At 39.3% G+C, this 26,064-nt stretch overlaps 1 pseudogene; it reads left to right on the forward strand.

The window, feature by feature from the left end:
- The first annotated feature begins 927 nt into the window (after nt 1-927).
- Nucleotides 928-1,608, forward strand: LOC116855401 (annotated as a pseudogene).
- Nucleotides 1,609-26,064: the final 24,456 nt, after the last annotated feature.

Here is a 26,064-nt window from a genome sequence, read left to right on the forward strand (position 1 = left end):
AAGCATCTCAAAGGCAGTGATTGTGAATTATTTATATTTTTGTCTTTAGTGTTTAGCAAGCAGAGTTTCTTAATTAACTAATTAATTAATTCATTAAACCTGTCCAGGTGAGGCATCTTGCTTTTTCATAGAAGGAGCTTATATTTCTCTTTTCAGCAAAACTAATGATTCCCCATACTTCTGGCTAATATAAAATGTTTTGCTACTGAGTTTCTTTAGGATATTAGCTTTTAAAGGGAAGGAATTAATATCTCTCAATAGATTTTCTGCCAAGATGAAGGGAGACACACAGATTTGAGCTCATATGCCAACTCTAATCAATTGGATGTCATTCCCTACAGTACTGCTTTGAGAAGGATTTTGAGACTTTTTTCCAGGCACTGCAGGAAAGACTATCATAAGTATCATAACTGATTTGGAATCCATGTCTTTGCTTCAAGATTTGGGAATGATGGCACTTTTCCCACGTATTTCCCCACCCTAACCTAGAACTGTTTAATAGATGTTAAAGTAACAATTCTAGTGCCCTCAGGAGAGATACTAGGCTGTATTACAATTGTAAATGCTATGCTACCTTCCAACTCTCACTAATCTTTCCTTCATGGAAATTTATGAAATCATATGGTCTCAATTATACAATCTGAGTTATCAATTATTATTATGGCTCTGAGTTTATCTTCTTTTCCTAACAAGATGGTGGTCAATATGAAAGCAAGACTCTTCTTTCCCTGAATATTAACTTTGACTTTGGCTAAAGAAATTGTATCAGCCGGCTATTGCTGCATAAAAAACCATCCCCACTTTTCTACTTACTCACTCCCACCCCACCACGCCACCACCCCCAAGTGCTCAGGCTGCACCACACTCGCTCAGAGCTCCCGGGTCCTGCTAAGGTAGTGCCACCATCGTGTCTCTCCATCCGCCATAATGATCATCTACTGGGACCTCATCAGCCATAATGCAATGTTCTCTGACATCTACAAGATCTGGGAGATCGCGGGTGGGCTGTGCCAGGAGGTGGAGGTGAAGGTGGTCAGCAGGACAGAGGGTAACACTGATGACTTGCTCATTGGTGGAAATGCCTCCACTGACAGCCGGAAGGCAAAGATACAGAAATCACAGTCATCCCTGGTGTGTTATTGTCATGAACCATCACTTGCAGGAAACCAGCTTCACAAAGGAAGCCTGTAAGAAGTACATTAAAGATTATATGAAATCAATCAAAGGCAAACTTGAGGAACAGAACCCAGAAAGAGTAAATAAACCCTTTTATGACAGGAGCTGCAGAACACATCAAGCACATCTTTGCTAATTTCAAAAACTACAAGTTCTTTATTGCTAAAAACATGAATCCAGATGGCCTGGCTGCTCTGCTGGACTACTGTGAAGGTGGTATGACCCCATATAGGATTCTTGTTAAGGACGGTTTAGAAATGGAGAAATGTTAATGAACTTGGCTATGACTTTAGATGTATCACCTGTTGCCATAAGTGGCTCTGCTCTTCATCTGCACAACACCAGGACTTAGACAAATGGGACTGATGTCATCTTGAGCTCTTTGTTTATTTTGACCCTGATTTATTTGGAGCAGAGGCATTGTTTCTAAGAAAAAAACATGTCATGTAGGCTATCTAAAAATAAAATGCATTTAAGCTCAAATAAATAAATAAACCGCTTGCCCCACTCCCTCCCCCCCCCAAAAAAAAAACGACCTGCAAAATTCAATGGCCTACAACAAACAATAAACATGTATCATTATGCTCACATTTCTTTGGATACACTACAGTGGCTCTGCCTCAAGCTTTAGGTTCTGCAGGTTGGCTGAGTTGACTCATTGCTGAGGTTTCAAGGGATAGTCAACTAGGGTAGCCCTGATCAACATATCCCCCATTTTTTGGAAACAAGTAGATTGCCAAAATCGCATTGCTTCATACCAATGGCAGAAGCACAAGGGAGCTGTCTCTAATGCATGACATTGCATGTCTTTGCTAGAATCCTATCTTAAACACTTTTTGGCCAAGTCAAGTTCATGGCCAAGCTCAACATCAGTGTAGTAGAAAAATCTACTTCATCCACCGGGAGGGGGAAGGGAAGGACGATTTGCTGAATTCCAACCCCAACAGAGTTTCTTTTCCTCAAAGTAAAAGTGGTGAAAATGGCATCTGGGTGGTTCACTTGATTAAGCGTATGGCTCTTAATTTCAGCTCCGGTCATGATCTTAGGGTTCTGGGATCAAGCCCTGCTCCAGGCTCTCTGCTCAGGGGGGAGTCTGCTTGTCTTCCTCTCCCTCTGCCCCACCCCCCATTCTCTCTCTCTCTCAAATAAATAAATCTTTAAAAAATAATAAAAATAAAATAAAAGTGGTGATAACCTGTAGGGCTCTGAAATTGCATTATGGCAACTGAGAAGAAATTGCCTGGCATACATTGGCATTCAGTAAATATTTGTTGAACTATTGAATTTATTTTTCTACCCTCACAGTATATACAATGTGTGATACCCAAGAGGGTTTTAGAGATTCACTAGACTTTGATCAAGGTGGGATTTCCAGATTCTATCTCTATTTCACTCTGTGACCTTAGGCAAATTCAGAAATGTTTCTCTTTATTATATTTTGCAGGTAAATCACAGATCTCGGGTGCACTGTTTTTAGAGAATATTTTGGGACTCTGAGGTACATATTATGTAATCTGTTCCAAATATTCAAAAATGTAACTTCTAATCAGACCTCAGCAATAATGGCATGAAAAATGTCACCTGTTCAATGACTAATTTTTTGATTTTAGGTAAGAAGTGCTTTCCACTTAAGGAGTAAAATTAACCTTCCAGCCTTTTAGGCATCAGTTGTTGTAATACATAAGTCCGCAAATTGAGAATCTTTGGCTTTGAAGCTTTATTTTTTGGAAACTTTATAAATATAAATAAGTTCTCATGAAGTATTAATGCATCCTCTCCAGGCCACAGGGAAAGAAAAAAGAAGTCATAACGAATAAACAAACTCACAAAACTCACAATATCTTTAAATATATAATGAAAGAACACATTTAAAAGGCAATAATCAGAAAACTGAGTTACCAGTAATATACCATTTAATATTTTTCTCAAAAAGTTGGGGGAAAAAATGTATGCTTTACCTAACATCATACTCACACAGGATAAAAGGCAATCTGATCGTGATCAGTGTCTCTGAGTGAAGAACACTCCGTGGTAAACTTGACTTTCTCCCATGGAGTTTGCATTCCTTATGGCCATTAACAATGTAAAGGGAAGTTCTGGGAGGCTGCGGATTTCACTCTGTGGAATGATTATTGTTTAGAACAAGGACGGTGTCAATATTTAACATTACATTTCCTAAAACACCTGGCATAGGTTTATAAACAAGGTTAAAATATTAATAAATATTTATTCACCAATTCAATTGTATTTTTCACATATGTTGGTGTCTATCTATAAATTTGGGGCCAGAGAAAATAAGAGTTAATGCTGACACTGCATTTGGGCATCAACCTGCTAAATGTGTTACTTAATATTTTGTAGCAACTTTAAGATGTAGATACTCTTATTAATCCCCATTCTACAGATGAAAACATGGAGACATGCAGAGGGGAAGTAGTTTACTGAAATCCACAAAGCTAGCAAGTGGGATCGAAACTCAGGCTTTCTGGGTCTGTCTGTGCTTCTCACCATGATGTGACCAAGCTATTTTGGAGGAGGCTTGCTCCTTCAGGAAGGCCACATGACACAGTGAATGTGCTTCAGACTGTTACATGACATGTTTTTTTAAAACAATGCAAATCAGGGATCTTAAAACTTAGAACAAACAGGCCTCAATTAAAAGCCCATTTCTCCTCTTTATTAGCTCTGCAACCTTGGGCAATTTTCTTATATCTCTAGACCTTAGTTTTTTGTGTGTCAATGGAGAGTATATTTACTTAAAAGGGTTATTAATGAGATAAGAAAGTATGCTTAGCAGAGTATTGGCATATAATAAACAGGAATTATTAATACTATTTAGTTCGAGCACCCAGGAAAATTAAATGGCTCGCCCAAGGTCATCCGTCTGGTTATAGAAAAGTGAGGTCTGAACTATGGATTTCTGGGTTCCAAGTCCAATACCTTACACTCTGTTAATGGCCACTCCTCAGGGATTTCTCACATGACTTGATAAAGTGAGATAATCCAGAAAGAAACACATCGCCCACCAGTGTGTTTGCAAATCACGCAGGGTGGCTAGGCTTTGCAATGTGTGACACCACTCCAAGCAGCCTGCATGCTAGTGTCACACATTTTAGTCAACAGATCAGAAACCTAAGTAACAAGTATTCACAACAAAGTCAGATTTCTTCATGAGGCTTTTCCAATTAACATTTGAGGGCTCGATTAAGTTTATATCATCAATATCTATATTCCCATAGTAACTGCTTCTCCACTGCCAGCTCTACACCATAGCATTTGTCATCAATCACTTAAGAATTCTGTGCATCTATTATAGATTTCATACTCAGTGTTCGTCTGCTAGTTTCTTGCTTAATATAATGTTATATCAAGAATTTTTTAAAACCTGCTCATTCCCAAACCATCAAATTATTTTACTCTCTCAACTCTTAAGGGAGAAGGTGTGCATGTAAGAGACATACTCTATTTGCCTGGTGTTTGGGAAATTTTAAAGCTATTCATAGACCTCCTAGCATGTAAGCTATTTTGTGCCCTTCTTATAGAATACATTAATAAAATTATTTATTTTGCATTTGATTCAAGGAATTCAGTTAATGTAGCCATGCTCAAAGCCATGCTTTAAACGCCTCTGTGTTCTGCACAGCATTATTCCAGGAAGGCCCTAAACGTCGTTCTTTCAAGTCATATTTTTGACGACCCCCCAATGCTTTCTGCAAATATTTTCTCTATATATTCCGAGTCTGATTTGATTTAGCTCCACAGCTTTATAAATGTCCCTGAAACACATGGGGTATAACTATAATCGATGATTCAGCACATTTCCATCACATAAAAATCAAATTTCCAGTGGCACCACTTACTCTTTACTGTACTGAGATCAATAGCTGCAGGAATCCTTCACCCAGCCATGTGCCCGTCTACCCAACATGTATTCATAATATCAGTCTATAAATTCAATAGAAATATTAGGTTACAGGGGCATTCATGCTCCGAATAGCAAGATTTCCTGAGTCTGGAGAGTGTGCTGCAGAGAAACTGCTCTTCTCACTACGAAACTGCTCAGAATCTTCCAGAATGGCAGGTGCACCACAAAACAGGAGTCTGCAACTGTGTGTGGTGAGCAGATGGGCAGGGTGAATTTGGGGATATTTTTAGGACCTATAAAAACCTTCCTTCCCATCTACTTAGTGGACTGTAAGGACTAGCATCCTTGGATACATCTATATTCCCTATTTGCTGAACTTTTTCAAATAATTTGTTGGGACTTTCTGGGGGTCAGAACAGGAGTTCTGAGCATGGTCCTAGGGGGCGTACCTCTTTCAGAGCTAATTACTCACCTGTTTTGCCATTCTTCTTGCTCATGTATTTCTTATATATTTATGTAACCGTATAACTAATTACACCATGACTACATATGAAATTAATGTAACCACAAACATTGTTAATGTCCCATCTAACCTCAAAGAAACTATTCCACTGAACAAGAAGCTTCGACACAGACTTTCAAAATACACAAAGTTCGAAAGCTCTTTTGAAATTTTGGTTCTTAAAATAAGCCTGAAGCACTTTTAAATAGGTTTTCCTGATCTTAATGCTTTCTGGTTTGCATTGTTTTTAAAAAACGTGTCTTTAAAAAACAAAACAAAAAAAACATGTCTTATAACTGGCAACCTTTTCTAAGGCTTTGCTCAAAGAAGCTCATTGGTAACTGATCTAGATCGAACCTTTTACCTATCCTCCCCTCCCCCCAAAACAGGCTTTGGATGGACTTTCACTGACTTTTGCCCCAATTAAGATTCCACCAAAAGACTTGCTCTTATGAGGTAGGAAAATCAGTTTGACGAGAGAGCGAGGTTTTGTTACCAAATATGTCTGATGAGTCCTTATGATTTTTTATTTCAGGAACTAGTTTAAGAAGAGATGGACAAAGAAAAAAGCTAAATTGCTATGCATAATAAAACACAGGCAACAGTGGCATTTCTGGGTGTGGCCTAAAAAGGCAGGATGGGAGGTCCCAGGGATGAAAGGAAGACAGGAAAATCCAGGCGTGGGACGAGAGAGGGTGGGGTGGGATTTGTCCTACGATAGGAAGCAATGTCTGAAGCGATAAGGGCATCCAGGAGATGGTGGTGAGGATGCTGGGCATTTTAGTAGAAGCAGCATGCCAGTGTTTCAAGTGTTGACTCCACCATGACCTTATAGTCCCATTCCTTACTCCTGATCTTCATCAAAAAGACTGCCACACACAGCTGCCTATGTGAATGGCATTTTTAAAAAGTTAGCAGTATTTGGGTGCCTGGGTGGCTCAATTGGTTAAGTGACTGCCTTTGGCTCAGGTCATGATCCTGAAGTCCCAGAATCCCTACTCAGCAGGGAGTCTGCTTCTCACTCTGACCCTTGACCTTCTCATGCTTTCTCTCTCTCTCTTTCTCTCAAATAAATAAAATCTTAAAAAAAAAAAAAAAGTTAACATGATTTGTACCCAAAGTGTGGCTTAGAGAAGACCAAAGGGGTCTAAGAAGTGAAGAAGTAAGTCAAAAATTAAATAAGAATTGATCAGAAATAGGAGGTGGGAGGGAAAGAGGAGTAGAGGATATCTGTGTTTCCAAAGAACATCCGGGTTCCGAGAGGAAAAGGAGATCCTGCTTTTCCTACCATACAAACTGACTTATTTGGTATCAGATGATGGGCTTGGGCACGGCTGGACTAATATATGATAACACAAGGATGTTTATAGACTTGAGTCAGAATTTAAGATTGAGAGGATAAGCAGAGCAGAATGACTTGCCTCTGCTTTTTCCATCCTCCTTGCTTCCTCCCACCCCACTTAACTGCTGGCTTCTCTCATCCCCAGTTTTTTGAGCTTTGGGTCCTGGAAACAGAAGGAAGAGGAAGAGTCTAAAATGAGAGCTGGTGAAGTGGATTAACTATATACTTCCACATTGCTCTTTCAAGTGTCCCCGCATCATTCAGTCATCTCTCCACACAACCATATACCTCGGAAATGCTCTGGATTATTCAGTGTCTTCTAGCTTCGGTGTTTTGTGTTGTTTTAAAGCTCATTTATTTATTTGTTTTTATTTGAAAGAAAAAGAAGGTGTGTGCCTAAGCATGAAAAGGAACAGAGGGAGAGAGAGAATCCCAAGCAAACTCCCCACTGAGGGCAGAGCCCAACATGGGGCTGGATCCCAGGACCCTGAGATCATGACCTGAGCTCAAATCAAGAGTCAGATGCTTAACCGACTGCGCCATCCAGGCACCCCTAGCTTAGGTTTTAAAGAGAGAATTTGGTGTATCAGGCACTGAAGTGAGTCTTGCCAATGGGATTGAAAAAGTGAAGACCAATGTAAGGATCAATGCTCTGAGATGGAACAGAAATGTCATTTATAGGAGCCTATGGCTTCCCTCTGTTTCTTTAATTTTTGAGAAGTGATCAATAGATTAATGAGTATTTCAAAAGAGATACACACATCAACTAAAAGATGTCTCTATAAGGACATCCCTAAAGCAGAATCAGAGTTAACCATTCGATATCGTGACCAATGTATCAGAAGTGATACATTTTAGTTCACTTCTGTTTAGAGAACTTGCTGTTTAATCTTCCCCATGACCTGTTAGACCTCTGCCCATCAGCAGCAATAACATAAAACCTCAGATACCAACTTTACATACAGTAAGATGGTTTAGAACGTGCACAGGAGAACATACAGACCACGTAGGTGCCACAATGCCCTCATTATGAAACTTGGGGCAAGACAGTTAACATATCTGAAATGTCCTCTTCTCATCAACAGAATAATCATAACCAAGAATGTTTTGTGGGAATTAACATATGTTATCTGAAAAGTGGTTTTAGCCAACGAGTAAAGTCAATGGCTTAGAATGTCTGTTAGTTTTATTCTAGATAGCCTTCTGGACTAGCTTTCTCATACCCTTGCCTCTCCTCCCCTAGCACACCACACTTTTCCCATTTGTTATTATCTGCAAAGCCAAACAGCCTCATAGGCTAAATACATTTTTAATGCTCAGAGTCGGGAGTCTTGCTAGTGACTGCATGGAGAGAGATTTTTGGCCCTGCTTGATTGTAGCAATTGTGCATGTAAGAGAATGGAAAGGCTGGAAGCCAGTGTATCAGCCAAGCAAATGCCACAGATGCCAATCTCATTTAAAAATAGTTAAAAGCTATATTTTCAAAGGCAGTAGACACACACACACACAAACACACACCCTAATACCACCACTACCAAAGCATTAGCTATTTGCTTCCCAAAGCCAAAATAAACTATTTACATTTTACTCTCATTTTCTCTTTTTGGAGATGTTTTTCTATAGGAGTAAATAATACCCAATTTCCCCCCAACCCACATAAATTCTCAGAACTTTCAATGCCTCTTTAATGGTTAAAAAGGAGGGGATAACCTCATCGTGTATTTTATATGTGGCTCGAGCTATGCTAAGAGTTATGCTAAGAGATCTGCATCTTGGCTGGGATACCTCCCAGTTGTTGTCTTTGATTTATGGGTACAAGGAAGTTAAGTAATTCCCTCAATGTTCTATGAGCGATGAGTGCTAAATGCTACCCCAGTCTGTCTTTCTGACTCCAGAATTCATGCAATTAATCTTCATTTGACATTGCCTTTCAAGTTCTTCACTATTAACATTTATACATATTGTGAGCATACCATTTGTATATCTTAACATTATGTATATACATTATTAACATTAGTACACTTTTCTGTAACAGGCACTGTTCTAAGTTCTGTATATGTATTATTTCATTTGATCATCAAGACCTTACCATGAGGTTGGAATTGTTTTTATCATTCCCAATCTACAGGTGAGTAAACTGAGGCATGGTACAATGGTGTGGTAATTTGACAGAGATTACACTGTTATTAAGTTGGAGAGACAGGAGCATCTGGGTGGCTCAGTCGGTTAAGCATCTGCTTTGAGCTCAGGTCATGATTCTAGGGTCCCAGAATCGAGCCCCACAACCCGCATCAGGCTCCTTGCACTTGCTTCTCCCTTTATGCTGTCCCCCGTTTTGTGCACTCCCCCATTTGTGCTGTCAGATAAATAAATAAAATTTTAAAAAAATAATAAATTAGAGAGATAGGACGCAGACCAAAATCCTCCTAGTCTGCATGCCTTGCCTGCCCCCCACCCTGCCCCAGGGCCACACTCAGGATTATGAGCCACTAGCACCTAAGTCACAGGCCACCTTTATAACTCCACACAGGCTGCTGCATCGTCAGCACACCAAATGTCTGCCATTGAGAATGCATGCACACTCAGTGCTTTCCCCAAGCCTTAGTCCCCACACCTGGGACTTTTCTCCCCTTCTTACTCCCCTGGGCTCACCTGGAGAAACTCCTTCATCCTCCAAGGCCTCCAGGGTCACTTTCACCTCTGGACCTCTCTTCCCACCTCTCTTCCCTAGACCACATTATTTCCAACAGCACTATGACTGGTCTTGTAGTGTGCCTGTCCTTCCATTATGTCCCTGTTGATTCCTTACCAAACTCTCTCCTCTAGAGGACTAGCTCTCAAAGGAGGGGTGGTGTTGGTGGAGGTCACCAAGAGGACATGACCTCCAGTTGCCCTTGAGCTGGAGCTGGGTAATTGGAGGCTCCTCCCCATCCCCTACCTTTGGAATGTACCTTCTGCCTCCTCTCCCCACACCTGAAGTTGTTTTCAAGGACGCAGTGTTGAGAGGGTAATATGTTATTGGGATCATCTGGTAGCATACGTGACCAAACCCCACAAAGGTCTCTGGGTAAACTTTCGATTCTGGCTGCCGGGTGTGGAGATGCACTCGTCCTGCAGACGCCCAGGACAAGACAGGTGGGTTAATTTCCTCGCTTATTACATCTATTGCATACTGATCTGGCAGAGCCTGCGTCTTTCTTGGGTCACTTCCTGCCCTCAGTGCAGGGGGCGCCCGGTTTCCGCTGTCACTTGGGAAGCTCTCCAGGTATCAGACCAACAGATGGCATTTTGTTCTTCTGTGTTCTGTAATGTCTGGCAAAATGACGGGCATATAGGAGATACACATTTAATTATATGTTGAATTGAATTCAGTACAGTCATTTCAGCTGTCCCTTTGATTCTACACCCAGTAGGGATTACACCAAAATCAGAGCCCCTTCCCCTAGTTGTGCTCTAATTAGAAAATTTTAGTGAACAAACCACAGGTTTGGTTCTTGTTCAAAATCATTCTGTCCATGACTTTTGTTTCTCTAAGATAATTTTAGCTCAGTTAAAAATAGCTGTTTGGTGGGGTGCCTAGGTGGTGCAGTCGGTTGAACCTCGACTCTTGGTTTTGTCTCAGGTTGTGATCTCAGGTTTGGGAGACTGAGCCCAGTGCCAAGCTTCTTGCTCAGCATGGAGTGTGCTTAAGATTCTCATTTTCTTTCCCCCTGTACTGTGCCCCACCCCCCCCCACTCCGCCCATGATGGTGTGTGCTCTTTCTCTCTCTTTCTCTCTCTCAAAATGAAGTAAATCTTTTAAAAAGGTGTGGGGGGGGCTCAGTCATTATGCCTCTGCCTTTGGCTGGGGTCCTGGGGTCGAGCGCCACATCAGGCTCCCTGCTCAGTGGGAGGCCTCCTTCTCCCTCTCCCATTCCCTCTGCTTGTGTTCCCTCTCTTGCTGTGTCTCTGTGAAATAAATGGGTACAATCTTAAAAAGAAAAACAAAAACGATTTGGTTCTCTATATATGAACGTAGGGGTCTTGAGTTAGCACTTTGGCTTGGACCCTCCTCTCTGACATTCTCCTTCATTTACTTTCCTTTAATGGTTGATACCCAGACCTTTTACAAATTACTTTTGGCTGTTAGTGATATTTACCAGTTCTTCTTAAAAGTACCATGTGTTCAGATTAAGACACCAATTTTAGAACCGTCTCCTATAAAATCTGATGCCTTCCTGTATGATGCTAATATTAGTTTCTTCATGTGTTCCAAATTTTCACTCTTAATATTGTTTCATTATGAGAAGTAATGTGGGTGTAAAAATCTAATTTAATACACTAGGCCTGCAACAATCTTTCATACTGATGTCGGAGGCTGTCCCAGTCCCCTTGCAGAACAGAGGCAGGAGGTGGAAATGGGAGGCAGCCCTGGCACAAGCACAAAGGCCAGGGGGAGGAGGAGAGACCATCCTGGGGAATTTTGCCAGAAGACCATTGCATGCAGACTTTGGTTTTCTAAACCCTTTGTTCTCTATAGTGTTTTGTACCTCCCTGTTGCCTTAGCTTCCGTCTTTCTGTCTATTCTGCGTGGATGTTCCCCATCTGACGCATGTTCTCATTAGTCCTGTGATTGTACTTGCTTTAATACTCTTACAAAATCTCTCCCTATCAGTCACTCTGAATGTTGCCACTTCCCCTGTTCCTCCCCCAGTACCACACTTCCCCTACCCTCCCCATTCACCTGTGACTGGGGATTGACCTATTAGATCCCTTCACTCTCCAGACTGCCCAGATCTACACGGTCTTGCCTGCTGCATTGGTTTTTACACTTGACTTAATATCTCATCCTCAGAGTCTGACAACACAGGAGAAATGACTAAATTCTTTTTTCCCCCCTTAGGTGGCATAATAGAAATATTACTGAAATAGAACTTGCATCTGGTCCAGTTTCTGTTCTTAGTGAGCTCTAGAAAGTTAAGCAAACAATCAATGAGTCATGGAACGTCAGAATAACTTGTATCATCTTTTCAGTAAATAAATTTTTTTTAAATTTAATTTATTTATTTGATAGGCAGAGATCACAAGTAGGCAGAGAGGCAGGCGGGGGGTGGGGGGTGGGCGGTGGGAAGCAGGCTCTCTGCTGAGCAGGGAGCATGATGCGGGACTCCATCCCAGGACCCTGGGATCATGACCTGAGCCGAAGGCAGAGGCTTTAACCCACTGAGCCACCCAGGCGCCCCCAGTATACAAATTCTTATGCTCGATCCTAGACCTATTGATTTGGAATCCCTGGAAGTAGAATCTCAGGAATGTGTATTTTTCAGACTCTAGATGATACTAATGTCTACCCTTGGGTTAGAAAAACAACTCAGTTTTAATATCTCAAATTTCCGTAAGGCTATTTCCCTATCAAAAGTTTTCCTTTCAAGAATTAAGAATCAGAAATTTTAATAACTTGACATTGTATTTACCTAAAATGGAGAAGTTACTTTTTTTTTCTATAATGTATTTAGCTCTGTTTTACTATATATTTCAGGAGATTATCATGACTCAGGCTACACTTTTATTTTTTAAGTAAGAAAGAGAATTTGAGTTATCTGGAAGAATAACCACAAGGAAGACTTATTAAATTCTAAGTCATTGTTGCACAGATTCTTCAAAATTGTCCGGTGTCACTGTTAATTATCATTAGCAGTGATGAATGGCATAGTTTATGATTTCTAAGCAACTGACTTTCCCTTAAAAGGCCACTGGGATTGTACCTAACAACATCATGCCTTCTACGTGGAATAACTGTTGCCCCATAGCAATAGAGTCCATACTGTAAGACATGAAAATTTTAAATAGAAAAAAAAAAAGCCATGATGCTGACCCAGCTGCTTCCTGGAAGTGGAGAGGAAACATTAGAGGGAAAGGAGAAGAATTAATTTATAACCTAGCAGGGGAAGTTGCATAACCTCCTTGGCTTCTGCCTAATGGGGTAGGTTTTTTCACTTGATTTTCAAGTTAACAATCGTTTCTTCCTACACAAAGACTGGAAGTTTACAGAATTTCTTCAACTATCACATCAGAAGGCAGAGCAGAAAAAGTTGTCCTCTGGAGGTAATTAGTAAGAGTCATTTTGTGGTGAATGCACTGAAAGAAATAAAGCTTTTAACATAAACTAAGAAATCAGAAGAGCAATAAGTAGGGCTATGAATTTACAATTGATAGACTATCTGGAAATCCTGAGTTTTTTTGCAGAGAGTGAGAATTCTCTGCATTTATTTTTGAAGCCATTATCCTGGACATTGCCCATTTTGGCAAAGATCAAGAACAGCACAAATACTTAACAAATGGCAGGGAGCCAGAAAAAGGTCTGGGATGTACAAAAGCAAAGAATTCATTACAGATGCCCCTGAATGGTGATTTACCACGTTCTCGGTAGACCAGTGTCAACATCAATATTGCACACTCTAGGACTGCCTGGGTGGCTCAGTCGGTTAAGCATCCAGTTCTTGATTTTGGCTCAGGTCATGATCTCAGGATTGTGAGATCGAGTCCTGTGTTGGGCTCTTTGCTGGGCATGAAGCCTGCTTAAAATATTCTCTCTCCCTCTCTCTCTTCCTTCACTCCCTCCCCTATAACTCTTTAAAAAAAAAATAATGCTCACTCTACAGAGCTGGTTTCACTTTCTCTCTGTGCACATTTAAGTTAATCATTTGGTAAACTGCATAATACTAATTTTGTTTTTTTCTAATCCATTTGCTTGTCTATATACATCTTGAATAAAGACATACCTAAAGGATAGTTTTACAGGACTGAGTGGACCTAACTAGTCATTAAGCAGAACCTAAAACAAAACCATTACAGCCTTAACAGAATGGTGGCTGGGGAATGTCAAGTTGTGTTTCCTTTCTTTCTAGGAGGGTAAATCCTGGCAGGGGGTACAGCCTTAAGTGTGGAATAAAGTCAGGTCTCCTTCTGCACAAATGCTCTGTCTTCTCTCCTTTCCTTTTACCCACCCCCCAGTAATCCCCCCACTTCCTTTCTTCCTCCCCTTTCTGCATCCTTCTATTCCTACCATAAACCTAGCCTGTGAAGCAAACACATGCCTGTTTTCCTTCTTTTATTTTCCTCTATGCCTAATGAAAAATGCCCCAAAAGGTCCCTTGTCTGGATGAGCCCAGTCCCAGCCCGGAAATGATGTTCTGCAGTGCAGAGCTCTTGCTGAGTTGGACACACACGGAAGCACTAAGATAACAGGGTACTCAGATGATGCTGTCTGGTGAACTCAAGTGAGGCAGCTGCACGTAAGAAGGATGAAAAGGCACTTTAAAGATGTACTGAAGCATGGCGATGGGCAATCTGGCCTTTCAGGAGCTCCCAGGTAGTAGCTAACACAGTCACAGGGAATGACTTGATGCTTAGGAATGGAGAACTATGTTTCAGGTGAATGGGAGTCTATAGTAGCCGATCCCAAAACTCTGGAAGTTGTATTTTCTTTTCTAATGTGGGATTCTCTCCCAGTGATCAATCTCTCTAGCCATACTGGGATCGATGTAAGTAGTGTCAATTTCTAAAAAGTAGGGTGGTTTGGAGATAGCTCAATGTATTATACAAATAATGTATATATATGTATATACATATACATATATATAATACTTAATAAAAGTATGAGCCACAGCACTTTGGATACATTGTGAAACAAGCTAAGTAATCCTACAAAGAGAGCTTTTGGTTTTTTGTCATGTAAGGTATACACGGTTATGCCTAACCCTCAAATTAGATGGACAGGTAGAAAGCAGGATATGAGGAAATGTATGTAGAAAATTGAGCATTATGGCCAAGTAGTCTGAAAATGCAGGCAGAATAATGGATTTTCCATTGCAATATTCATATTTGGAGGTCAACCTTTGGTGGTGGGGTGGGGGAAAGTGGTTAAGAAAGTACATGGAACTAAGGGACAGCCAATGAACCCGGGCCCTAAGGACAGAGCAGAACGTACAACCTGGAACATGATAGTGCAAGATGTATTGACTTCCTAAAGCAAATTCAGACAAGTTTATGTTAAGTGTCTTATAGCCTCTCTCCAAAGAGCGCAGTATGGTCACTCCCACATAAAAGCACAACAGAGAGTGCTCTGTTCTCTTAGGTGTTCATAGTACATAGCACCCAGGCATCAACTTCTGATTTCAGCTCAGGTCATGATCTCAGGGTCCTGGGATCCAGCGTCATGTGGGGCTCTGCGCTCAGTGGGGAGTCTGCTTGTCTCCCTCTGTCCCTCTCCCTGCTGCTGCTCCTGCTCCCGTGTGCTTGCTCGCTCTCTCTTGAAAATAAATAAAATCTTAAAAAAAAAACTTTAATATAAATCTTTAAAAAAAATAACATGTCCCATGTTCACATGGAACATGTTATTCCATGTTCAACAGCATGGTCATAGTGAACACAATTTAGTAATTCCTTAATATCCTCTCTATCCTGCTCATGTTGAAATTCCTTCAGTTGTTTAGAAAAGTCCTTCTAGCTAAAAGTCCAAACAAGAATCAATCTAGGACCAGACATCACATGTGGTTGTATATTCATTCATTTTCTCTTGTTCAAGAAGAATGTTTTTAGTTTTGTTTTTAATGGCAGAAACATTGAAAAAATAAATAAATAAACCCTACCGTTTCCCTAGGAATACCCTAACTTTCTGGACTTGTCTATGTCTTCGTAGGGACATTTTTCTTTTCTTTTTTTTGCACTTCTCCACTTTCTGAGTTTGCAGTGCTTTGGAAATTATCTCTAAAGTCTTGAGTTAAAATTAAGCATTTATATTTAACGTGTTTAAAGTGCTATTGTCTACTACATGTTGCAACCTATGAAAGGACACAAAGTAACTAATATCTCATCATTAGCGATGTTCATTTTCACCACTGGATCAGATATATGGCAGACATATCCCTCTATAACTCCTATGTTCCGCCTTGTGAGGAGAGAGTAATCAGTTCAGTGTTTTTCTGCCCCCCATTCAATCACACAGCTCCCCATCAAAAATTCACCTAGTGGGTTTAAAGTGAAATGATAAGTCTTTACCAAATCGACAATTCTACGAATGGTTGAAAAATTATTTTCTATTTTACCATGTTGGGTTTTTTTTTTTTTTTTTGGATGGATGAATCCACTTTTATCAACAAAATATTTTTATACATGCAATGTGCAAATCCCTGGAGATGCAGATGCCTGTCTGTAACAGATAAAATCTCCACATTGTAGAAACTGACCAGTCTGTGGGACTGGAGGGCAAACCCAAAGTAATTGCTAAAGGGTTTTAGTAACAAAGATCATTTAGGGTGCTGCCCACTGGAAACCCCATTCTGGGGCCAGAGAGCAAACTGAACTTTAAAGAATTTGATGACATAAGTGGAGAAGAGGGAGGAAGGTTTTGGGCAGGAGGGATTGCGTGAACTAAATTGAGAAACTGGGAACATGTCGCTATGATAATATTAGCTGTGGTGGGGCATGGGGTTCTACCGTGCTTTCTACATGAGTAACTGTCCTTTTGTTTTTTTTCTGTTTTGTTTTGTTTTTTAAGGAGGATTTTTCTTCGACAGTTGTGGTTCATTTAGTTCCCTTAAACATAGCTCCTGGTGATAATACAGTATAGATATTTAATAATTTCCCTTTAATTACCAATTTTAAAGTAAGTAGGTGATTTAATGGCACTGTATATTACTCCAAACGATGGTCCAAGAGTATAGCATAGAAATTGAATTTTGAACGCATATATTGTTGGTTAACACAAGTCAAAAATGTCTTTGTAAGGAAGATTATTTAAAGTTCTGGCCAACGACACAGTGAAGTTGAGATCTAGAAACACTTAATGCAAAATTCCACCAATTACTCAGTTTTCAGTTTCCAGATTCCAAATACAAGATACCTAGCTGGGATTAAGAGATGCATATATGCCAATAGTTATCAGATACCTGCTTTCAATATTTACAGAGAGTAATCACAAGTCCTAGCTTGCCTAAGATAGTCTGAGTCTGTACTGGATGCCTCTTGTAAAGTAGAAACTCTGTTTCTACTTCAGTTTGGGTTTTGTTTTTGTTTTTGTTTTTGTTTTTCCTTCCTATGTAGGAAAGAACCTAGTTCTTCCTTACTGTATTTCTTCTATCCTGTGTTTCTTTTACTGGTCACACAGAGCACTTCTGACCTTTCTGGTCAACAAATTTGTTGGGGTTTTTCCCCACAAGAAGCCATTCTCTATGATACCATCTTGGTGTCCTACAATTTCACTCAATTCTGACACTGTCTACTGTTGGGGCCGATTCCACATTAAAACCTGTTAAACCCCTAGGGTCTGCCTGGGCCTGCTTAGCCATTGTGACTCCATGTTGCCTAGGAAGCCATTTTGTTGTTTAATAAACGCCTCAGCAGTTACTGATATCAGTTCCGGGTAACCATTGCTAAAACACACACCTAAAATAAGGCCAGACAGGTAAGAGACATCCAATCTGCCAAAGCCACATATGTAGAGATCTGCGGTTGTGCCCTATAAAACTAGCCTGTAAGACCAAGGAGGGGTCACTCTCTTCTGAGGCAGCCCTGGCCGGTCAGTCTGACTTCTAATGCTTGGCATAGAATAAAACTTTGCATAACTTTCACTTTGTCTCAGTCTCATTCCTTTGATAATGGATCCCATCATCTACCTAGAGATCCTGTCAGATTCCACAGCTTAAGTGCTCAGTTTCACAAAATTTACCCATTCCTCTCTTGAGATACCAATCAAAAGTAGTAGGTCCCTTGTTACTTGCAACTTCTGTTCCATTTAGCTACAAGCAAAGGTTCCAATGATCTCCTCCTTGGGTTCAATTTAATTTGCTAGAATGGCTCATAGAACTCAGGGCAATACTTGCTTATATTTACCAGTTCATTAAAGGCTATGATTAAAGAATAGAAATGAACATCCAGATGAAGAGGTCATAGGGTGGGGTCTGGGAGTATCTCAGGCCCAGGAGCTTCTGTTCCTGTAGAGGTGGGGTGCACCACCCTCCCAGTGTGGATGTGTATCCCAGTCTGGAAGATCGTAGAACCCCCTATTATTGGGATGTATGGAGGCTTCCCCCATAGACATGATAAATTATTAACTCCATTTTCAGCCCTTCTTTCCTGTCTGGTAGATGAGGGGTGGGGCTAAAAATTCTAACCTTCTAATCATGGCTTGATCTTTCTGGTGATTCCATCCAGGAACCCACCCAGAGTGGCCTCAATAGAATAAGATATGTTCTTAAGGCTCTTTTCACTCGGGAATTCACAAGGGTTTTAGGAGCTCTGTACCAGGAACACAAATGTGTTCTTATGCCAGGGACAGAGATCAGCGTACATATATTTTTTCTATTATCTCATATCCTTGTGTAATTACTATTTTTTTGAAGTAGCCTCCACACCCAGGGTGGCCCAGTATGGGGCTTGAATTGAAAACCCTGAGATCAAGACTGGAGCTGAGATCAATAGTCAGATGCTTAACCAACTGAGCCACCCAGGTGCCCCTTATCCTTGTATAATTTTTAACAGCACCACCTTTCTCTCTCAAAAGAGTTCCTTGGTTGGATGATAAATTATATCGCTACCAAATGTTCCCATATATTTTGCCAATTAGATCATTATGTAAAGTGTTAAGGAGTAAGTGTTAGCCTCTTCTACTTAGTATAGGGTATATTATTTTTAAGTGGGCAGGGAGGGGGCAATATTACCTAAAAAGGAAAAAAAAAGTTTTGGGGTGAGGTGAAAAAATCCTAGATTTCAGAATGGTGTGCGAGCCTTAATGGAGAAAGGTAGGGAAGAAGATTGGAGACAAATTACACAGCATCCTTAGGGTGATGACAACAAAAGTTTGAAAAAGGGGGTCCTCCTGATTTGATTTGTATGAGCTACTTTTGAATTCCATCAAATGTCTATGAATTGCACAGTCTTTCAACTATGGTTCTTTCTGTAGCCTATGTCACTAAAAGGTCAGTTCTCAGGGAGGGCTAAGCCTTGGCTTCATATTATCAACAGAAGAAAAAACATAGAATTCTTTTAGCACTATTGTACGTTTAGTGCATTTCATGAATCCCGTTTTGGAGCCGCACAGCAGTACTATGAGGGGAATCATTAGTGTCCCCTGTGTTTAGCTGAGAAGAGTGTGGCTTAGATAAAGTAATTTGCCCAGGGGTTCATGAGTAATAACAGCAGTGTTCTTATTTCATGCATTCTAGTTGGTACCTACTCATTATGATCATTTAAGTGAAATTTTCTCAGACATTGTTAAGTTCTATTGAGTTCTTCCCTCTCTTTCTCTATCCACCCCTCCTCCCTCCCTCTTTCCTTCTTCCCCTCCCTTTTATCCCTCTCCCTTTTTACAATTTCACTGAGATATAATGAAAATAAAATAAAAAGTGTGCAACATGTTGGGTTTTAATAGCTCGATATACCAATACAATCACAACCACAAATAACATTTTCAGAGCTCCCCCCAAATGTCCTCATGCCATTTCGTAATTCAGCACTTTCTTACCTCTGTCTCCTGGTCATCACTGACTTTTTTATTATTATGAAGCTGTTTTCATTTTAAAGAATATTATATTAATTGTGAATTATATGAATGATATGAATACACTCAAAAAGGAGTAAGTATTCCTTTTTTCTTTTGTTGTTTACTCAGCATAATAATTTTTGAGAGTCTTCTGTTTTCCTTATATATCCAAATTTGTTTTTATTGCTGATTAGTATCCCACCATATGGATATACTTCAATTGTTTTTTTTTAGTTTTGGGATACAAATAAAACTGCTCTAAACATTTGTGCATAAATATTTTGTAAACAAAAGCTTTCATTTCTCTTGGGTAGATATTCGAGAGTAGAATGTCTGGATTATAGAATAAGTGTATGTATAACTTTCAAAGAATCCACGAAACTATTTTTCAAGCTGGGTAAACATTTTACTTTCTCACTAGCAATATTTAAGAGTTCCAGTGTGTCCTGTCCCTGTCAACTCTTGATGTTCGCAGTCTTTTTCATTTTAGTCTAACAGGTATGTAGTAGAATCTCATTTTGTTTCAAATCTCATTTTTTTGATGACGAAAGATGTTGAACATCTTTTCATGTGTTCAGGCATTTGTGTATCTCTTTTTTTGGTTAATATCTGATCAAATTATCTGCTTTTTTGAGTTAGATTATTGGCTTGAGTTAAAAGGATTTTTAATGTAATATGTAATATATGTGTGCCAAATGTTTTTTCCCAGTCTTTTGATTTTTTTTTAATGGTGTCTCTCAAACAGCAAACATTTTTCATTTTGACTTTGATCTCTATCAAGCTTTTCTTTTATGATTCCTAATTTTTGTGTGAAAACTTTTTCTACCACAAGACCAAAAAATTGTTTCTCTAATGTTTTCTTCTTATAGTTTTAGGTTTTAAAGTTAGGCCTATGATCCATTTCAAATTAATCTCTGTGTATCATGTGGTATAATGGTCATTTTTTTCCCACATGGATACACCATTGTTTCAGCACCAGTTGTCAGAAAGACTTTGCTTTTTCCCACTGAACTGTTTGTACAATTGGTCAAAAATTGTGTTGACATATATTGACCACATATATTTGGGTTATTTCTGTACTACCTATTGTTCTGTTGATCTACATGCCTATCTTTTTACCAAAATCAAACTGTCTTGATTATTTATTCTAGCTTTAAAGTGGGTGTTGAAGTTGGGTTGGACAAGATCTCCAATTTTGGGGTTTTTTTTGTTGTTTTTTTTCTAATTACTTTGGTAAGGACCCTTTGTGCATGATTGGTGAGAATGCAAGCTGGTACAGCCACTATGGAAAACAGTATGGAGGTTCCTCAAAAGAATAAAAGTGGAATTACCCTATGATCCAATAATTCAGTAATTGTACTAGTGGGCATTTACCCAAAGGGGGGGGAAAAAAAAACCTTTAAATACTTATTTGAAGAGATATCTGTACCCTGTATTTATTGCAGCATTATTTACAATAGCCAAATTGTGGGAGCAACCCAAGTGTTCATCAGTAGATGAAGGGATAAAGAAGATGTGTGTGTGTGTATATAATAAAATATTACTCAACCATGAAGCAGAATGAAACCTTGCCATTTGCCACAACATGAATGGATCTAGAGAATATAATGCTAAGTGAAAAAAGTCAGAGAAAGACAAATACCATGATTTCACTCACGTAGAATTTAAGGAACAAAACAACCAACCAACCACAACGAAAAGAGACAAACCAAGAAACAGACTCTTAACTATAGAGAACACACTGTTGGTTACCAGAGGGGAGGTGGGTAGGGATGGGTGAGATGGATGTTGGGGATTAAGAGCACTCTTACCGTAATGAGCACTGGGTGCCATATAGAAGTGTTCAATCACTATATTGTACACCTGAAATTAATATAACACATGTTAACTGTACTAGAATTAATTTTTTTAAAATCCTCTGGTTGTTTTCTTCTTTTTCATTTTCATATAAATATTAAGCTTGTCCATTTCTGCAGAAATGACCACTGGGATTTGCACTGAAAAGTTCTGGGCTTTAGCAACCATATAAATTGCCCAGAGGTGTAAAAAAAAAAAAATAAAGTTTCTTAATAACCTAGTCATTATAATATGAACTCCAACATGACTTTGAAAGCCTCGGGCAAGCACTAGCCCTAACAGGTAGAGAGAAATAGGTGTTCACCGTTACTCTTTAGCTGCAAACTCAGTGAAGCACATTTCAACTACTTTGAAAGCCAGACAGTTAAAGTAACTTCTTTAAAGGAAAGAAATGATACATTGAAAGTTAAGATCGTTATCACTGCACATTAATTTTTTTTTGTATAAATCCATTTCTTCAAGACTTGAAGAACTCAGTTTTCATAATTATTCAATAAATATAAACTGAAGGAAAAAATTCCACCAGAATCCCAGAAGCAGAAATAACATTACGATGCTAATACAGTCGGTAGGAGGCCACAGTAATCCAGATTATCATACATAACTGTCTCATGGAAACTAATTTGACTTTTATTGTGCTGCTAAATGAAATTATTACATGATCTATAGATTATTGAGCCCTGTGGCAGTGCTGGAGAATGAGAAGCTGTGCTGCATCTTTTCCTGTGATGGTTGCAATGTTTTTAAAGCACTTTACACATTAAAAGTGAGTAAAGAAGACTATAATACTCAGAAACAACACAGTGACTAAATAAATTACTTTCCAGGAGCCATAAGTATGGCAGGAATAATGCAGCAAATGAAGCATGTTTTTCGTTAAGCCTGCTCATCCAATGAAGACAAGGAATTGAAAAGAACTTGCACGTGAGAGGTCGCTAATGGTGAAGGCAGGCATCCCTCTGAAGGGCATGCCCAGGACAATGCCCCCAGATGATCCCTAAGCAATTCCCAATAATTTGTCATCTTACTTGATGGCTTTGGAAACACTGACCATAGAAATTCAAATACTTTGAAACGATTGGAAATGGTGTAATCTGATTAAGGCTTTTGTTTATTTGAGACACAATCCAGGGCAAAAGAGCCTTATGTTTGGACATAATAGTCTTCTTGATAAATGAGCTATGGTTGAACAGGAATTGTTCAGGAATTGGCATTTGAATCCTAATATGCTAACAACAGCGGCTCAAATTAGTACTAGCTACTAAAATTTCATGTCCCTTTGGAGGATCTCTTTGGATCCACTTCCCAAATAGAGTTTGGATTCTTCGTTCTGTTATGAGAACCTCTGTACTTTTGATCATTGCTGGAGCATTAGTCACATTTGTTGGAGGTAAGATTCTAATACACATGACTTTCCTGCCATGTTGAAAGCTTGGTAGTTCAGTGTCTGTGCTATTAGAAAATACCACCCTATCCTCTGCGCACCTACGCCAACCTACCAGCCACTCGGGCCCATTACTGAATATTTTATTAATTGACAGCAACCCTCCACCTTTTCCAAAATCCTAAAACCACCCAGGGTGACTTCAACATCATTTCGCTGCCTGGTCTATCAGTTGTCTCCTCTCCAGTGAGGTTTTCGTCTACCACACTTTGGTTACCTGCTCCCATGGAAATAGCTGGGAATTGCCACTACCTGAACTCTTTTAAAAACTATAAATTCAAAAGTATCAGCCTAATAGCTACAATTTTCCTTTCTCCTAGTTTGTTTTTTATGTTGTTGTTTTTTTTTTTTTTCCCCTCCATGTATTCCTGCTGTAAGCCCTTCAACTCACCTAGTTTTACTGTGTGTTAAACCCCTTTCATTCTCCCAAACCTCTAATTTTCCAATTTCTCTGATCATCCCACTAAGGTTCTATGATCTGTTTTGGCAATATAGTTTTTCTCCACTATTTTCTTTTCTTTTCTTTTTTCTTTCGGTCACTCTTTTCAGCCCAGTGTCAACCTGCAAAACACTTTACTGCCTTCTTTACCACTTTTCCCTAGTAGTCTAGCACTATGTGGTACAAAAAGGCAAATCAATTTCCATGAATACTTCTAATTTCCAACTTCAAATGAGCTCAGTATGTCTCTGGCTGACCCATTCTCCCACCTTCTGAAACAAGCATTTCACACTTTCTTCACTGTCCTTAGAATTCCAAAACACCTTTGTGTATGGTGTAAAAGAGAGTGATCAAGTTTCATTCTTCTACACATAGCTGTTCAATTTTCCTGGCACCATCTATTGAAAAGACTTTTTTCCATTGGATATTTTTTCCTGCTTTGTCAAAGATCAGTTAACCATAGAGTTGAGGGTTCATATATGGGCTTTCTATTTTGTTCCACTGGTCTGTGTGTCTGTTTTTTTGCCAGTACCATACTGTCTTGGTGATCACAACTTTGTAATAGAGCTCAAAATCCTGCAACATCATGCCGCCAGCTTTATTTTTCTTTTTCAACATTTCCTTGGTGATTCAGGTTCTTCTCTGCTTCCATACAAATTTTAAGATTGTTTTTTCCAGCACTTTGAAAAATGTCATTGCTATTTTGATTGGGATGGCATTAAATGTATAGATTGCTCTGGACAGCATAGACAGTGTAACAATGTTTATTCTTCTGATACAGGAGCATAGAATGTTTTTCCATCTCTTTGTGTCTTCCTCAATTTCTTTCATAAGTGTTCTGTAGTTTCCAAAGTATATATCCTTTATATATCCTTTATATATCCTTCCAAAGTATATATCCTCTTTGGTTAAGTGTATTCCAAGGTATCTTAGGTTTTGGTGCTATTGTAAATGGAATCAATTTCTTAATTTCTCTTTCTTCAGTTACATTGTTAGTGTATAGGAAATCAACTACTATCTGTGCATTGATTTTGTATCCTGCCATATTACTGAATTGCTGTATGAGTTCTAATAATTTAGGGGTGGAGTCTTTGGGTTTTCCACATAAAGTATCCTGTCATCTTCAAAGAGAGTGAGTTTGACTTCTTCGGCAATTTGAATACCTTCTCTTTTTGTTGTCTGATTACTGTTGCTAGGACTTCCAGTACTATATTGAGCAATAGTGGTAAGAGTGGGCATCCTTATCATGTTTCTGATCTTAAGGGAAACACTCTCAGCTTTTCCAACTGAGAAATGGATGAAAGACCTCAATGTGAGACAGGGACCCATCAAAATCCTAGAGGAGAATGTAGTTCTTTAGCATTGGGCACAGCAACTTCTTTCAAAATATCTCCAAAGGCAAGGGATACAAAAGTGAAAATGAACTTTTGGGACTTTGAGATACAAAGCTGCACAGCGAAGGAAACAGACACAAAACAAAGAGACAACCCACGGAATGGGAGAAGATATTTGCAAATGACACTACAGATAAAGGGCTGGTATCCAAGATTTATAAAGCACTCCTCAAACTCAACACCCAAAAATAAATAAGTCAACAAATGGGCAGAAGACATGAGCAGACACTTCTTCAAAGAAGACATACAAATGGCTATTAGACACGTGAAAAAATGTTCATTATTAGCCATCAGGGAAATTCAAATCAAACCACATTGAGATACCACCTTACACCAGTTAGAATGGCCAAAATCAATAAGACAGTAAACAACAAGTGTTGAAGAGGATGTGGAGAAAGGGGAACACTCTTATACTGTTGGTGGGAATGCAAGTTGGTGCAGCCACTTTGGAAAACACTGCGGAGATTCCTTAAGAAATTAAAAATAGAGCTACCCTATGATCCAGCAATTGCACTACTGAGTTTTTACCCTAAAGATACAGATGTGAAAAGGAGGGCTATCTGTACCCCAATATTCATAGCAGCAATGTCCAAAATAGCCAAATTGTGGAAAGAGCTGAGATGACCTTCAGCAGATGAATGGATAAAGAAGATGTGGTCCCTATACACCATGGAATATTACTCAGCCATCAGAAAAATTAATACCCAACATTTACATCAACATGAATGAAACTAGAGGAGATTATGCTATGTGAAATAAGTCAAGCAGAGAAAGACAATTATTATATGGTTTCACTTATTTGTGGAACATAAGGAATAACATGGAGGACATTAGGAGAAGGAAAGGAAAAATGAAGGGGAAGAAATTAGAGCGGGAGATGAACCATGAGACACTATGGACTCTGGGAATCAAACTGAGGGTTTTAGAGGGGAAGGGGTGGAGTGGGGGGGATAGGTGATCCTGGTGATGGGTATTAAGGAGGGCATGTATTGCATGGAGCACTGGGTGTTATATGCAAACAATGAATCATGGAACACTACATCAAAAACTAATGATGTGCTGTAAAAAAAAATAAATAAAATCCAACACACCCCTTCTTCTCCTCACTGTGAATTGATCATTGTTTCCAGTTTCCAGTAGAAGCAAACCAACAAAAACTCTTGTCTTTACAATAATAAATATCAAATTGCCTCTATATGCACCTATTTTCTCCCACTTTTTCTGATAAAATAGATACTATGCCTCCTCTTGTCTATGACCAGACAGTTTATCCACCAGTTCATTGGATTCTACCTGGTGATTCTGAAAACTGAATATTGACAGCTTCTCATTATATATATTTAATTGCTTCCTTGACTCCATCCTTTCCTCTGATACTTAAACATGCTAAAGTGGTCCCTTATTAATAAAAACTCTCCCCTATAGTGAGTGATGTGAATTGTGTAAGCCTGATGAATCACAGACCTGTACCCCTGAATCAAATAATATATGTTAATCAAAACAAAACAATAAAACACCCTATATA

The sequence above is a fragment of the Lontra canadensis genome, unplaced genomic scaffold (genome assembly GCF_010015895.1).
Source record: "Lontra canadensis isolate GAN:19392208 unplaced genomic scaffold, GSC_riverotter_1.0 scaffold102, whole genome shotgun sequence".
Classification (NCBI taxonomy): domain Eukaryota; kingdom Metazoa; phylum Chordata; class Mammalia; order Carnivora; family Mustelidae; genus Lontra; species Lontra canadensis.